The sequence below is a fragment of the Macaca thibetana genome, chromosome 12 (assembly GCF_024542745.1).
Source record: "Macaca thibetana thibetana isolate TM-01 chromosome 12, ASM2454274v1, whole genome shotgun sequence".
Lineage (NCBI taxonomy): Eukaryota > Metazoa > Chordata > Mammalia > Primates > Cercopithecidae > Macaca > Macaca thibetana.
Window position 1 is genome coordinate 116,507,301 of NC_065589.1, and position 15,437 is coordinate 116,522,737.

General features: G+C 41.3%; 1 protein-coding gene across 6 annotated transcripts in view; it reads left to right on the forward strand.

The window, feature by feature from the left end:
- The window catches only part of DBI (diazepam binding inhibitor, acyl-CoA binding protein), a 343,175-nt gene that overhangs the window by 57,311 nt on the left and 270,427 nt on the right, over window positions 1-15,437 (forward strand). The window contains exon 1 of one of the 6 annotated variants that reach the window (XM_050752744.1): window positions 4,115-4,124. The exons of the other annotated variants lie outside the window; for them this stretch is intronic. The gene's annotated coding sequence lies outside the window, so the exon portion shown is untranslated. Of the gene's footprint in view, window positions 1-4,114; window positions 4,125-15,437 lie in introns of those variants that run through there. 6 annotated transcript variants of the gene reach the window in all.

Here is a 15,437-nt window from a genome sequence, read left to right on the forward strand (position 1 = left end):
CACAACATTATCCTGTCCCCAGGTGCTGCGCCCATGTATGTGGGTACAACTTCAAGCCCCATGGTTGTCCTAAGGCAATGGATGGGGTTTCCCACAAAGGTGATCCAAGAGAAGCAAGGATGCTTCTAATGTGGGTGAAAGTATGTCAAGTAGAGTTAAGTTGCAATACTAACGATCATTCAGAAGCCTAACATTAATATAGACATGACAATGAAATCAAAGAGAAAGCTTCCAAAACTGCCACCCTTTGGTCTCTGGAGTTCTTCAAGCAAGTGGCTTTGAATGCCCAGGGATATGGGCCAGGAGAAACAATACGAGAAGGTGCTACCTAAGAAGCTCTCGCATTCCAGGCATGAGGAACTGAAGCAAGAAGCAACATGTGTGAAGCACTGGAGATCTTGCTGAGGATTCAGCCAGACATGCTTTTGACTTCTAGCTTTGGCATCTAGGAGCTGTGTGACCTCAGGAAAGTTGCATAACCTGTCTCTGAACCTCATCAATTAGATGAAGCTGGCAATACCCATCTCACAGTGCTGTTGTGAGGATTAATTTTTTTTTTTTTTTTTTTTTTTTTTTTTTGAGACAGAGTTTTGCTCTTGTTGCCCAGGCTGGAGTGCAATGGCCTGATCTCGGCTCACCGCAACCTGTGCCTCCCGGGATCAAGTGATTCTTCTGCCTCAGGCTCCCGAGTAGCTGAGATTACAGGCATGCACCACCATGCCTGGCTAATGTTTTATTTTTAGTAGAGAAAGGGTTTCGCCATGTTGGTCAGGTTGGTCTTGAACTCCCGACCTCAGGTGATCCGCCCACCTTGGCCTCCCAAAGTGCTGGGATTATAAGCATGAGCCACTGCACCCGGCCCGCAAGGATTAAACTTAAAAGCACATATAAAACACCAAGTGCAGTATCTGGCACATTGTAGATGATCACTAACAGTAATTTTAAAATTATTATTCTCATTTTCCCTGGATTTGTCTGACACTGTAGGACTACACTGGCCCTATTTTCTAAATAAACCAACAAAGGAGCAAATAAAGAGAAGCCAAGAGCAATCTGTTCTATGGCAAAGAGAAAAACAAACAGCAAGAAAAAAACATCCACCTCCGGCCTGAGACAGCTGAGAGGACAAAGGCATATACCAGGGGTACTGCCCCCAGCACCAAAGATAACTTTGCGGGTTAAAAGAGAAAAAAAAAAAATGGAACCTTTCAAAAGTGGTAAAGATTAGAGTGGAGACTGCATTTTAAAAACATCACTCTTGGTTAAAAAAAAAAAAAGACGAGAAATTAAAGCATTTGTGTTTAGGATGAAAAAAATAGCTAGTTTTATAATCTGCCATTTGGAAAATCAAATCTGTATAAAGGAAGAAAGCTGTGAGCTGAGGCAAGAATGAGGTTTCTTGGCGACAGCTTCATTTATAAGTTTTGTGCGGCTCTTGAAGGTCACTTGTTCCAGGGACTTCATCCCACTTCGCAAACAAAAGACAAATCTTCAGTCCCTTCGCTGGAGCAGGTTATACAAGGAAACAATAAATGTGAGAGGCAGCGGCACTCCTTAAGAGGTCTAAATTGAATTGCATTGACTTTTTACAAAGCCACAAATTGCTTATCTTATTCAAGTGCCTGAGTGTTTGCTTTTTGATGAGCTCGGTACAAAGATACCTTGAAGTTCGACAGTGGCTTGAGTCGCCCAATTTGAGCTGTCAATGGAGGGGCTGGGGGCAATGCTTAGGGTACATGTTTTCTGAGCCTCCCCTGCTTTCTGAAGCTTTACCAAGGCCAAGGGAAGCAGAGAGGGGATTATCCTAAAAGATGATCCTAAAACAACAAGGTCTTATGAGGTGAGACCCATTCTACCAACAAAATGTATCTCCATCCAGCTCACTTCTGCAGGCCAAATAAGATAACAGATGTGAAAATCAAGTGGTTTCTGGATCTAGGTAGACAAGAAATAAAGACAGAGGAACAGCAATTCCAGCCAAATGTCACCTGTGCCTGAAGCTTTGTTTGTAGTAGCACATTGTGGAAGCCGGGGAGTGAAATTAGGTGTCGGACTATCAGTAGCTCTCTCCTTTGACTGCACAGCAGAATCACAGGGGAAGCTCTTCAAAGCTTTCTGACAATCCCTCAGCCAATTAAATCAAAATCTCCAGGTGTAAGGCTCCAGGCATCATAATCCTATACCTCTGCCCTCATGATGCTAAAAAGCGAATGAAGTTACAGACCAAGGAAAAAGGAGTAAAAAGAGGCCATGTCTTGTACCATTTGTTTCATAAGGTTGATGTTACTGAGTTTTACTGAGATGATGGCTACCATGTCGGGGGTGGGTGTAGGTATAGTCACGTCAATGGCACCAGCAATGTCGTTCCCCATTCATCAAAGAGACACCAGTGCTGGAAAGACAGTATCTGAAAGGCTGGAGAGGGAATGTTCTTAGTCTGGGGATAGCAGCGTGTCTAGGAAGATCCCTGTGGGTGCTGGGGCTTGGATGACCTCTGGCACACAGGACTGGCCTCACCCATGATTCCACAATTTGCATGAGCTACTCCTGTATTAAGGGTGAGGGGCCAGCTCTGTTTGTCCCATTTCCAGATGCTTCTACAGGGAGTTAATGCAGACCCCTCCATTGACTTTTCCCTGGTCCAAAAGTTCCATGGGCATTCATTCATTCAAAAGAATTTAGTGAGCCCATAACATGTACCATCACTGTGACAGATGAACGAGATGGAGAGACCCCACACCAGCCTCCTTGGGGTTTACAGTCAGGGAAGGCTGGCCCCAAGGACATGGACACATCAATAGCAAATCCTCAGAAGTGGGCCTGGCCCTGTGGGATTGGTCCTACTGCTTCTCCCAGACCTTTCCACACTTATCCTTGGGTCCCAGGGCCCACCTACCTAAGATATGCGATTTGATAAGAACTGCACAGGCTGCAGCATTGCTGACTTCTTTTGCCTCTCACTGGGCTGTGTGCTTGTTAGAAATGCTGAGAGATATTAGTATTTACAGCAAGAATAAATCTCTAATTGTAAAATTCAGGCACTGAGCTGAGAGAGTTCTTTGGAGACAGATCTGTTTTGGGACATGACCTTAAGACTTCTAGAGATGGATGCGTGTATGGATGGAGGGATGGAGGGATGGATGGATGGATGGATGGATGGATGGATGGATGGTAGATAAATCACAGGTAGATAGTGGGATAGATGTCAAAGAAAGTTTAGGAAGATCTATGAAGAGAGAACAAGAGAAGTGGATAGTGTGGATAAATGGCAGCTAAATGATAGAAACACAATAGTTCAAAAATATTCCAGCAAGGCCAACCCACCCGTGGTCCTCTAGCTCACTCTCTTCCACACCCCTTTGGCCACTTCTCCAACTCAGCGCTCCCCTCCTGCCCTTTGGCAACTGTGCTACTCCACACATCTGAGTCCCAGAGGCCTTTCCTGACCTCACCTGGCTGGGTTGGATGAGATCTCCTCTGCAACAGACTGAACCCACCTCCATGCTAGCATTTACAATATTGCTGGCTATTATCTGTAGACCTGTCAGTCCCCAGTCTCCTAGACTGTGAGCCTTTTGAGGGTAGGGTTGTGATCTACTATCCCCACTATATCCTGAGCGCTTAGCTTGTCCAGTGTTGATGAAGTGAACTCAGTACACTATGCATGTGCCCTTGAGAATGCACAGGGGAGACAGACGACAAGGTGGGTTTCTGCCTGGGGTCTCCTCCTTGGTTCAGTTGCAACCCCCCCACTGTCACCTCGCAAATGCTCCCTTCCACAGTGGCCATTCCCGGCAGGCTCTGCGAAGCTGACTCACTGTGCTGGGCGAGACTCTGCTGAGTGCCTCACTGGGTGACTGCAGCAGGCCTAGATGATTGCACAGTGGGCCCCAGGTGCAGCATCCGCAGGGAGGCCGACACAATGAGACCTGCACACCCTTCTCCTGTTAGCGCTAACAAAGACAAATCGGATGTAGTGCTGGAGTGCTTTGCCTGTTAAGTGTTAAGTAGCAGACTGATTGCTCTGAAGTTGACAAGTGACAAGGAGTAAGGCAGCAAGCAGGTGCTTCCGCTGCCCCCCTGGGGGGTAGCAGGGAACGGGAGCTCTATCTAGGCAAGGGGGGATCTCTGACTGAGGGACCCCCACATTCCAGAGCAGGGAGATTCCTGTCTCGATCAAGGCCGGCCCTTGGTCCAGGCCCTGTTACCTTGGTTCCCTTCCGCAAGCTTTCCCCAAAGCCTCAATTTTCCCCACTGCCCCTCGAGGACTGTCACAATGGAAAGCCCCCTCTGTAGAAAACTAAGACTTTTATTAGGGGGTTGAGAGTGCAGCAGCTTTCTTGATGGGAAATGGAACTCGCTTAGCTCAAGTTCCCTCCTCCGGGACACCTCCCCTGTAGTGCATGATTTCTGTCTCCCACTTCTGCCAGCATCTGCTGGAGTCCCACAGTCAATAACAGAGGTCTGCACCAGGACTTCCAATGTCTCCGCTAGTCATTTGTTCCTTTAACAACAGAATGCAAATGTGAATGAAATCTTACCAGAAGTGTATTATCCGTGAAACAGGTATCAGTGGAGCTGATCTGATTAAAGCGGAAAAGGGGTCAGAGCACCCCCTGTTCTGCCATCCCACCACACCCCCAACAATGGCCCTGTGTCTCTTGTACAGAAAACTAGACTCTCAGCACACAGTCTGGGGAACACAAGGCCCACACCATACATTTAGTCTTGTATCACATCAGCATGCTCTTCTGATCTGTCTCCTGTTCAATTGGTCCGTCTGTGTGGCTATTACCTTCCCAAAAGGTTATGAGCAGTGGATCAGACCTTCCAGGTCTTTTGCGAGCACAGGGCTAGGCCCCAGCAGACACCAGGCAAAAGCGGTCATTTGATTGATGGGGAGTTCAAGAAGCACACATGCACAGCCCTCTGTAGGCTAGGCAGAGGGGTGGCAGGCGGGCACTCTCCACCATGCTGTGCTCTTCCCTTAGTAAATTCAAATAAATGGATGCTGCCTGACAGGTCAATGTGCTCACTAATTTATATCGATGAACAAGATGAGAACTAAGGGACTGCATGAGACTTGGCTCCTAAGCTCTATCCCAGGGAGTCTTAAGCTGCCTTTTGTGTGCACACGTGCATGTGTGCATGCCTGCGTGCATGGGGTGGGGGGCCACGGGGGAACTTTCCAGGGCAGCTCCAGAGAGAAAATGCCTTTGTTCAGATTGATTCTTCTCCCCTCCTAAAATGATAATACAATCATCCATGGCCATCTATGACCTCGGGCAATAGGGAAAAATCATAAGTGCTTCTCAAACTAGTAACTATTTGTTACTGTTAACATAATGCCCTCCAGGATCCTCCTCCTATCTAAATGCTTCCCAAATCTTGTTTTCAAGCCCCATTCCTCCAGGAAGCCCCTTCAGACTACATTCTGCCTTCCTTCACCTCCCTTCTTCGCTGTCAGTTTTCATCAATTCTCCTCTGACACTGCTCCTGAATTACTTCAGGAACATAAGTGCAGTTCCTGCGCTGGGACAGAGAGTCTCTGAGGTTGGGCCCCTACCCGGCTTTCTCTCTGTTCCTCCCACACAGGCTTGCTGAGAACTGAGCAAGCAGGAGACATGGACAGATGGTTGGATTGTTCCTGAGGGATTTTTTTTTTCTAGGTTCTTCCCCTCAAAGCTCAGTGGAAGGGCAGTATCCTCTTGTGGAGACACATTGACTGGTCCAGGATAAGTGAATGAGGGAAGGAAGAAGAAAGGAAAGGGCAGCAGCTGAGGTTTGTCCTGCCTGGTCCACCTCCTCACCCTTTCCCAACCAGAAAGTATATAACCGTTCTCTCCTCTGGAGACATCACTGTATCCAGTCCAGAAGCGATGGAGACCCAAGGAACATTGTGGCAGAAGGAGATCATCTCAAGTGCTGAACTCTTCAGGCCTGTTCTGAAAGTCTCCCAGCAATAACTAACTAGGTGAGGTTTCTCCTCTGTGCCCTCGCAGCCCCCCGGGCCTTCCTTTGTCCTAGCAGGCATCACACAGGGGTCTACTTGCTGATCCCTCTGCCACGGTTCCAGACTGTGAGCTGTCAGGCGCCTTGCTGAAAGTTGATTGGATATGGGTGGAGGGGTAGGTGGATGGGTGAGTGGGTGAGACGTGGGTGGAATGATGGGTAGCAGATTTTGCTCAAAGCTCCTCAGAGTCTCAAAATTCAAATGAAATGTTTAAGAGCATAGGCTTAGAAGAAAAGAAAGGAAAGGAAAGGAGAGAGAGGGGAGGGGAGGGGAATGTTCCCCTTACATTCTACAGTTTAGTAAAGTGTCTCTCAAAATATTTTTCATTTTTGTTGGAGTGTTTGTGTTTTTACTGTTGACGTATAAGAATTATTTCCATATTCTAGATGCAAGACATATGTCAGGTATACAGATTATTCTCCCAGCCTGTAATGTGTTCTACATCTTCTTAATAGTGTCTTTTGATCAGCAGAAATTATTAATTTTGATGAAATCTAATGTTATCAGCTTTTTATTCTATGTATAGTGCTTCTTGCATCCTCTGTAAGAAATCCCTGCCTACCTCCAGGTGTCAAAGATTTTTCAAAAACCTTTTTTTTACTTGGAAACTTTTTACTCAACTTTTATGTGTTGGTCTGTGATCCATCTCAACTTACTTTCTGCAGTATGTGTGAAGTAGAGAGTATCGGGTTTTTTTTTCCTATATTTTGTATTTGTCCCCCACCCTAGCATTATTTGTCCAAAAGGCTTTCTTTTCCACCCACTAATTTGCCTCAGTGCCTTTATAGAAAATCAGTTGATCATATATACATGGGTCTGATTCTCTTTTCTCTTTCATTGATTTTCCTTGTCTTAGTATAGCCCAATGCCAAGACTACATTGTCTTAATAATATAGTTTTACAGTAAGTCTTGAGATCGATTAATATAAGCCCTCCAGTTTTTTTTGAGATTATTTTCACTATAGTAGGTTCTTTACATTTCCTTTTAAATTTTTGAATCAATCTGTCAACTTCTACAAAAAAATTTCTGGGAACTTGATTGGATAGCTTTGAATTTATACATCAGTTTGAGGAGAACTGACATCTTAGTAACATTGATTCTTCTGAGCCATGAATACCAAAATATCTTTTCATTTACTTTATTTTTAAATTGTATTTATTTATTTATTTATTTATTTATTGAGACAAAGTCTTACTCTGTCACCCAGGCTGGAGTGCAGTGGCATGATCTCAGCTCACTGCAACCTCTGCTTCCCAAGTTCAAGGAATTCTCCTGCCTCAGCCTCCAGAGTAGCTGGGATTACAGATGGGCACCACCATACCCAGCTAATTTTTGTATTTTTAGTAGAAACAGGGTTTCACCATGTTGGCCAGGATGGCCTCGAACTCCTGACCTCAAGTGATCCTCCTGCCTTGGCCTCCGAAAGTGCTGGAATTACAGGCGTGAGCCACTGTGCTTGGCATTTTTATTTACTTTAGATCTTCTTTAATTTTTCATGATATTTTATAGTATTTAGTATACAGGCTCATGTGTATTTTGTTAAATTTATTCCTAATATTTTATGCTATTTTAAATGGTACTTTTTCAAAGTTCAATTTCCAATTTTTCCTAGACATTTGATATGCTAGGAAAATATTTTATTATTTATTATTTAATATGCTTTTCAATATATAAAGTCAATAGACAAAAAAAGACTTTTTTTGTCTATTGACTTTATATATTGAAAAGCATATTAAAATTGCTTGTTGGTTCTAATAGGGTTTTTTTTGTAAACTCATGATTTTCTACATAGACAGTCATGTTGTCTACTAATAAAGATAGATTTACTTCTTCCTTTTCAATCACTGTACTTTTTAATTCAATTTCTTGCCTTATTGCACTGGCTACGACCTCCAGTAAAATACTAAATATATATGATCAGAGTGAGCATACTTTACTTGCTCCCAGTTTTGGAGTGAATATATACAGTTTGTCTCCATTAAGAATGGTATTAGCTGCAGGATTTTTGAGAAACTCTTCATCAGATGAGGAAGTTCCATTCTATTCCTAGTTTATTGAAAAGTTTTAACCTGAATGGGTGTTGAATTTCATTAAATATTTTTTTACATCTATGGAAATAGTTCATTTTTTTTCTGTTTATCCTGTTAGTATAATTATAGTGATGGATTTTTGAATGCTAAATGATTTTTACATTCTTGTGTTTCAATTCTACTTGCTCATGGTATTACTAACTTTTTGCTTATTGGTAAATTCAACTTGCTAAAATTTTGTTGAGGATTTTTGCATATATTTTCATGTGTAATGCTGATTGCTGATTTCTTCTAATATCTTTGCTGGTTTTGCTAATACAGGGTAATGCTGACCTCATAAAATGAATTAAGCAGTGAAGCCTATTCCTCTATTTTCTGAACAAGTTTGTGTAAGATTGGTACTGTTTCTTAGATGTTTGATTGAACTGGCCTATGAATTTAACTAGGCCTGGAGTTTTCTTCTGGGGAAGGCCTTTGAAGACAAATTCAATTTATTTCATAGATATAGGGCTATTCAAAAATACTGTTCCATCTTGTGCCAATTTTTTTGAATTTATTTGCAATATGAAAAATATTTTTGTAAAATTTCATGATACTTACTTTACAGCCAGTATGAGGTCTACCTTGGTCAATGTTCTCTGTACACATGAGAAGAACGTGTGCTCTGCAGTTGCTCAAGGAAGTGCTCCATAAATGCCAATTAGGGCAAGTTGGTAGCTAGTGTTGTTCAAGTCTTCTATAGCCTGGCTGATTTCTTTTGTCTAATTGTTCTATCAATCACTAAGGAGGCTGTTAACATTTTCTAATATGATTGTTGCTTTAAATATTTCTCCTTTTATTTCCATCTGTTTGTGCTTTATATATGTTGAAGCTGTCTTATTAGATGCAAACACAATAATTGACTGCTGGATTAACCTTTTAAAAAAATGTTTGGAAACTCTTTCTGTCTATCTAACATGCCTTATCTTGTAATTTATTTTGATATAAAAATAGCCACACACCAACTTTCTTATGTTTACCATTTGTGTTAGATATTTTTACATTTTTTGCTTTCAACATATCTGTGTCTTTATATTTAAATATATGTTTTTAAATATAAAAAGGTATGCTAGTCCCAGTGGCTTATGCCTATAATTCCATCCCTTTGGGAGGCTGAGAAGGAAGAACCATTTGAGACATAAGAGTTCAAGACCAGCCTGGGCAACATAGTGAGTCTCCTTCTCTATGAAAAAAAAAAAAAAAGTTTTATTTTAAAAAAAGAAAATGTAGAAGTTTTTGCCGATGTAATATAGTTGGTTTTATTTATTTTTTCTGGTCTAAAAATCTCTGCCTTTTTGTTGCAGGTAAAACTATTTATATGTAATGCCATTGCTGATATACTTGGGTTTAAGTCCACCATCTCCCTATTTGTTTTCTTTGCTTTAGCTTTACTTTCAGTTTCTCTACTACTATTTTTCTGCCTTCTTTTATGTCGGTCAAATATTTTTTAGACTTGCATTTTATTTTTCATGCTAGTTCTTTAGCTATACCTCTTTTTTAGTAGTTTCTGTGGATTACAATGTACATCTTTAATTCATCACAGTCTACTGAGCACACTTCAGGAAAAATGTATAAACCTTAAAGATACATAATATATTCCCTATGCTTTGTTCCACTATGGTCATGTATTTTTATTTCTACAAATGGTGCAAACCCCACAATACAATGTTATTATTTTTGCTTTGAAATTGCTTAAAGTTTTGAAAATGAAACAATCAAGATTTATATTCACCACATTTACCATTTCCAATGTTTGATTACTTGCCATAGACCTTAGTTTTTATGTGATACTATTTTCCTTTGACCTAAATTTAGTATTTCACTTAAAGCACTTTTTTGGTGATGAACTATCTTGGCTTTTATTTACTTCACTTTTATTTTTGAAGAATATTTTTCTTAAATATAAAAACCCACACCCAAAGACACTACAAGAAAACTACACACCAATATCCCTAGTTAACACTGATGCAAAAATCTCAGCAAAATTCTAAGAAAACAAATTCAGCAGCAGTGGATTGAAAGGATTATATACCATGACCAGTGGAATTTATTCCTGGAATGGAAGGATGATTTGATACATAAAAATCAATCAGTGCAATACATTACATGAACAGAATGAAGGAAAAGAAAACACATGATTATTTTAATTGATGTAGAAAAAGCATTTGACAAAATTCAATATCATTTCATGATTTAAAAAAAAAAAAACCCACTGTCCTGGGGCAGTGACTCACACCAGTAATACCAATTCTTTGGGAGGCCAAGGTTAGTGGATCACTTGAGCCTGAGAGTTTGAGACCAGCCTGGGTAACATGGCAAACTTTATCTCTACCAAAAATGAAAAGAAAAGAAAGAAAGAAATAGCCATACATAGTAGCATGTGCCTCCCAGCGTGAGCGACGCAGAAGACAGATGATTTCTGCATTTCCAACTGAGGTACGAGGTTCATCTCACTGGGACTTGTCGGACAGTGGGTGCAGCCCACAGAGCAAGGCAGGGCATCACCTCACCTAGGAAGTGCAAGGGGTAGGGGAATTCCCTTTCCTAGCCAAGGCAAGCCATGACAGACAGTACCTGGAAAATTGGGACACTCCCACCCTAATACTGTGCTTTTCCAATGGTCTTAGTAAACAGCACACCAGGAGATTATATCCCACGCCTGGCTCAGAGGGTGCCACACACACGGAGCCTCACTCACTGCTAGGACAGCAGACTGAGATCGAACTGCAAGGCTGCAGTGAGGCTGGGTGAGGGGCGTCTGCCATTGCTGAGGCTTGAGTAGGTAAATAAAGTGTTCGGGAATCTCAAACTGGGTGGAGCCCACCGCAGCTCAAGGAGGCCTGCCTGCCTCTGTAGACTCCACCTCTAGGGGCAGGGCATAGCTGAACAAAAGGCAGCAGAAACTTCTGCAAACTTAAACATCCCTGTCTGACAGCTTTGAAGAGAGTAGGGGTTCTCCCAGCACAGAGTTTGAGATCTGAGAACGGACAGACTGCCTCTTCAACTGGGTCCCTGACCCTTCAGTAGCCTAACTGGGAGACACCTCCTAGTAGGGGCCAACTGACACCTCATACAGCCAGGTGCCCCTCTGAGATGAAGCTTCCAGAGGAAGGATCAGGCAGCAACATTTGCTGTTCTGCAATATTTGCTGTTCTGCAGCCTCCACTGGTGATACCCAGGCAAAGAGGGTCAGGAGTGGACCTCCAGCAAACTCCAACAGACCTGCAACTGAAGGTCTTGACTGTTAGAAGGAAAACTAACAAACAGAAAGGACATCCACATCAAAACCCCATCTGTACATCACCATCATCAAAGACCAAAGGTACCTAAAACCACAAAGATAGGGAGAAACCATAGCAGAAAAGCTGAAAATTCTAAAAATCAGAGTGCCTCTTCTCCTCCAAAGGAATGCAGCTCCTTGCCAGCAATGGAAGAAAGCTGAATGGAGAATGACTTTGACAGTTGAAAGAAGAAGGCTTCAGCTGATCGATAATGACAACTTTCTCTGAGCTAAAAGAGGATGTTCGAACACCTCACAAAGAAACCAAAAACCTTGAAAAAAGATTGGATGAATGGCTAACTAGAATAAACGCATACAGAAGACCTTAAATGACCTGATGGAGCTGAAAACCATGGCATGAGAACTACATGACAAATGCACAAGCTTCTGTAGCCGATTTGATCAAGTGGAAGAAAGGGTATCCATGATTGAAGATCAAATGAATGAAATGAAGTGAGAAGAGAAGTTTAGAGAAAAAAGAGTAAAAAGAAATGGACAATGCCTCCAAAAAATTTGGGACTATGTGAAAAGACCAAATTTACATCTGATTGGTGTACCTGAAAGTGATGGGGAGAATGGAACCAAGTTGCAAAACACTCTTCAGGATATTATCCAGGAGAACTTCCCCAACCTAGCAAGGCAGGCCAATATTCAAATTCAGGAAATACAGAGAACACCACAAAGATACTCCTTGAGAAGAGCAACTCCAAGACACATAATTGTCAGATTCACCAATGTTGAAATGAAAGAAAAAATGCCAAGGGCAGCCAGAGAGAAAGGTCAGGTTACCCACAAAGGGAAGCCCATCAGACTAACAGTGGATCTCTCAGCAGAAACTCTACAAATCAGAAGAGAGTGGGGGCCAAAATTCAACATTCTTAAAGAAAAGAATTTTCAACCCAGAATCTCATATCCAGCCAAACTAAGCCTCATAGGTGAAGGAGAAATAAAATCCTTTACAGAAAAACAAGTGCTGAGAGATTTTGTCACCACCAGGCCTGCCTTACAAGAACTCCTGAAGGAAGAACTGAACATGGAAAGGAACAACGAGTACCAGCCACTGCAAAAACATGGCAAATTGTAAAGACCATGGATGCTATGAAGAAACTGCATCAACTAACGAGCAAAATAACCAGCTACATCATAATGACAGTATCAAATTCACACATCACAATATTAACATTAAATGTAAAAGAGCTAAATGCTCCTATTAAAGACGTAGACTAGCAAATTGGATAAAAAGTCAAGACCCATCACTTTGCTGTATTCAGGAGACTCATCTCATGTGCAGTGACACACAAATACAGGGATGGAGGAAGATCTATCAACCAAATGGAAAACAAAAAAAAGCAGGGGTTGCAATCCTAGTCTCTGATAAAACAGACTTTAAACCAACAAAGATCAAAAGAGACAAAGAAGGCCCTTACATAATGGTAAAGGAATCAATTCAACAAGAAAAGCCAACTATCCTAAATATATATGCACCCAATACAGGAGCACCCAGATTCATAAAGCAAGTGCTTAGACACCTACAAAGAGACTTAGACTCCCATACAAAAATAATGGGAGACTTTAACACCCCACTGTCAACATTAGACAGATCAACGAGACAGAAAGTTAACAAGATTATCCAGGAATTGAACTCAGCTCTGCACCAAGCAGACCTAATAGACATCTGCAGAACTCTGCACCCCAAATCAACAGAATATAGATTCCTCTCAGCACCACATCGCACTTATTCCAAAATTAATCACATAGTTGGAAGTAAAGCACTCCTCAGCAAATATAAAAGAAGAGAAATTATAACAAACTTTCTCTTAGACAACAGTGCAACCAAACTAGAACTCAGGATTAGGAAACTCACTCAAAACCACTCAACTACATTGAAACTGAACAACCTGCTCCTGAATGACTACTGGGTACATAACAAAATGAAGGCAGAAATAAAGATATTCTTTGAAATCAATGAGAACAAAGACACAACATACCAGAATATCTGGGACATATTTAAAACAGTGCATAGAAGGAAATTTATAGCACTAAATGCCCACAAGAGAAAGCAGGAAAGATCTAAAATTGACACCCTAACATTACAAGTGAAAGAACTAGAGAAGCAAGAGCAAACACATTTAAAAGTTAGCAGAAGGCAAGAAATAACTAAGATCAGAGCAGAACTGAAGGAGATAGAGACACAAAAAACCCATCAAAAAACTGATGAATCCAAGAGCTGTTTTTTTGAAAAGATAGGCAAAATTGACAGACCACTAGCAAGACTAAAAAGAAAAGAGAGAAGAATCAAATAGATGCAATACAAAATAATAAAGGGGATATCACCACCGATCCCACAGAAACACAAACTACCATCAGAGAATACTATAAACACCCCTACACAAATAAACTAGAAAATCTGGAAGAAATGGATACATTCCTGGACACATACACCCTCCCAAGACTAAACCAGGAAGAAGTTGAATCCCTGAATACACCAATAACAGGTTCTGAAATTGAGGCAATAATTAATAGCCTACCAACCAAAAAAAGTCCAGGACCAGACGGATTCACAGCCGAATTCTACCAGAGGTACAAAGAGGAGCTGGTACCATTCCTTCTGAAATTATTCCAATCAACAGAAAAAGAGGGGATCCTCCCTAACTCGTTTTATGAGGCCAACATCATCCTGATACCAAAGCCTGGCAGAGACACAACAAAAAAAGAGAATTTTAGACCAATATCCCTGATGAACATCAATGCAAAAAATCTTCAATAAAATACTGGTAAACCGAATCCAGCAGCACATCAAAAAGCTTATCCACCATGATCAATTTGACTTCATCCCTGGGATGCAAGGCTGGTTCAACATACACAAATCAATAAATGTAATCCGTGATATAAACAGAACCAAAGACAAAAACCACGTGATTATCTCAATAGATACAGACAGCGCCTTCAAGAAAATTCAACAGCCCTTCATGCTAAAAACTCTGAATAAACTAGGTATTGATGGGACGTATCTCAAAATAATAAGAACTATTTATGACAGACCCACAGCCAATATCATACTGAATGGGCAAAAACTGGAAGCATTCCCTTTGAAAACTGGCACAAGACACGGATGCCCTCTCTCACCACTCCTATTCAACATAGTGTTGGAAGTTCTGGCAAGGGCAGTCAGGCAAGAGAAAGAAATAGAGGGTATTCAATTAGGAAATGAGGAAGTCAAATTGTCCCTGTTTGCAGATGACATGATTTCATATTTAGAAAACCCCATCATCTCAGCCACAAATCTCCTTAAGCTGATAAGCAACTTCAGCAAAGTCTCAGGATACAAAATCAAAGTGCAAAAATCACAAGCATTCCTCTACACCATTAACAGACAAATGCAGAGCCAAATCATGAGTGAACTCCCATTCACAATTGCTTCAAAGAGAATAAAATACCTAGGAATTCAGCTTACAAGGGATGTGAAGAACCTCTTCAAGGAGACCTACAAACCACTGCTCAACAAAATAAAAGAGGTCACAAACAAATGGAAGAACATTCCATGCTCATGGATAGGAAGAATCAATATCGTGAAAATGGCCATACTGTCCAAGGTAATTTATATATTCAATGCCATCCCCATCAAGCTACCAATGACTTTCTTCACAGAATTGGAAAAAAACTACTTTAAATTTCATATGGAACCAAAAAAGGACCCGCATTGCCAAGGCAATCCTAAGCCAAAAGAACAAAACTGGAAGCATCACACTACCTGACTTCAAATTATACTACAAGGCTACAGTAACAAAACAGCATGGTGCTGGTACCAAAACAGAGATATAGACCAAAGGAACAGAGCAGAGCCCTCAGAAATAATACCACATATCTACAACCATCTGATCTTTGACACACCTCACAAAAACAAGAAATGGGGAAAGGATTCCCTATTTAATAAATGGTACTGGGAAAACTGGCTAGCCATACGTGGAAAGCTGAAACTGGATCCCTTCCTTACACCTTACACAAAAATTCATTCAAGATGGATTAAAGACTTAAATGTTAGACCTAAAACCATAAAATCCCTTGAAGAAGACC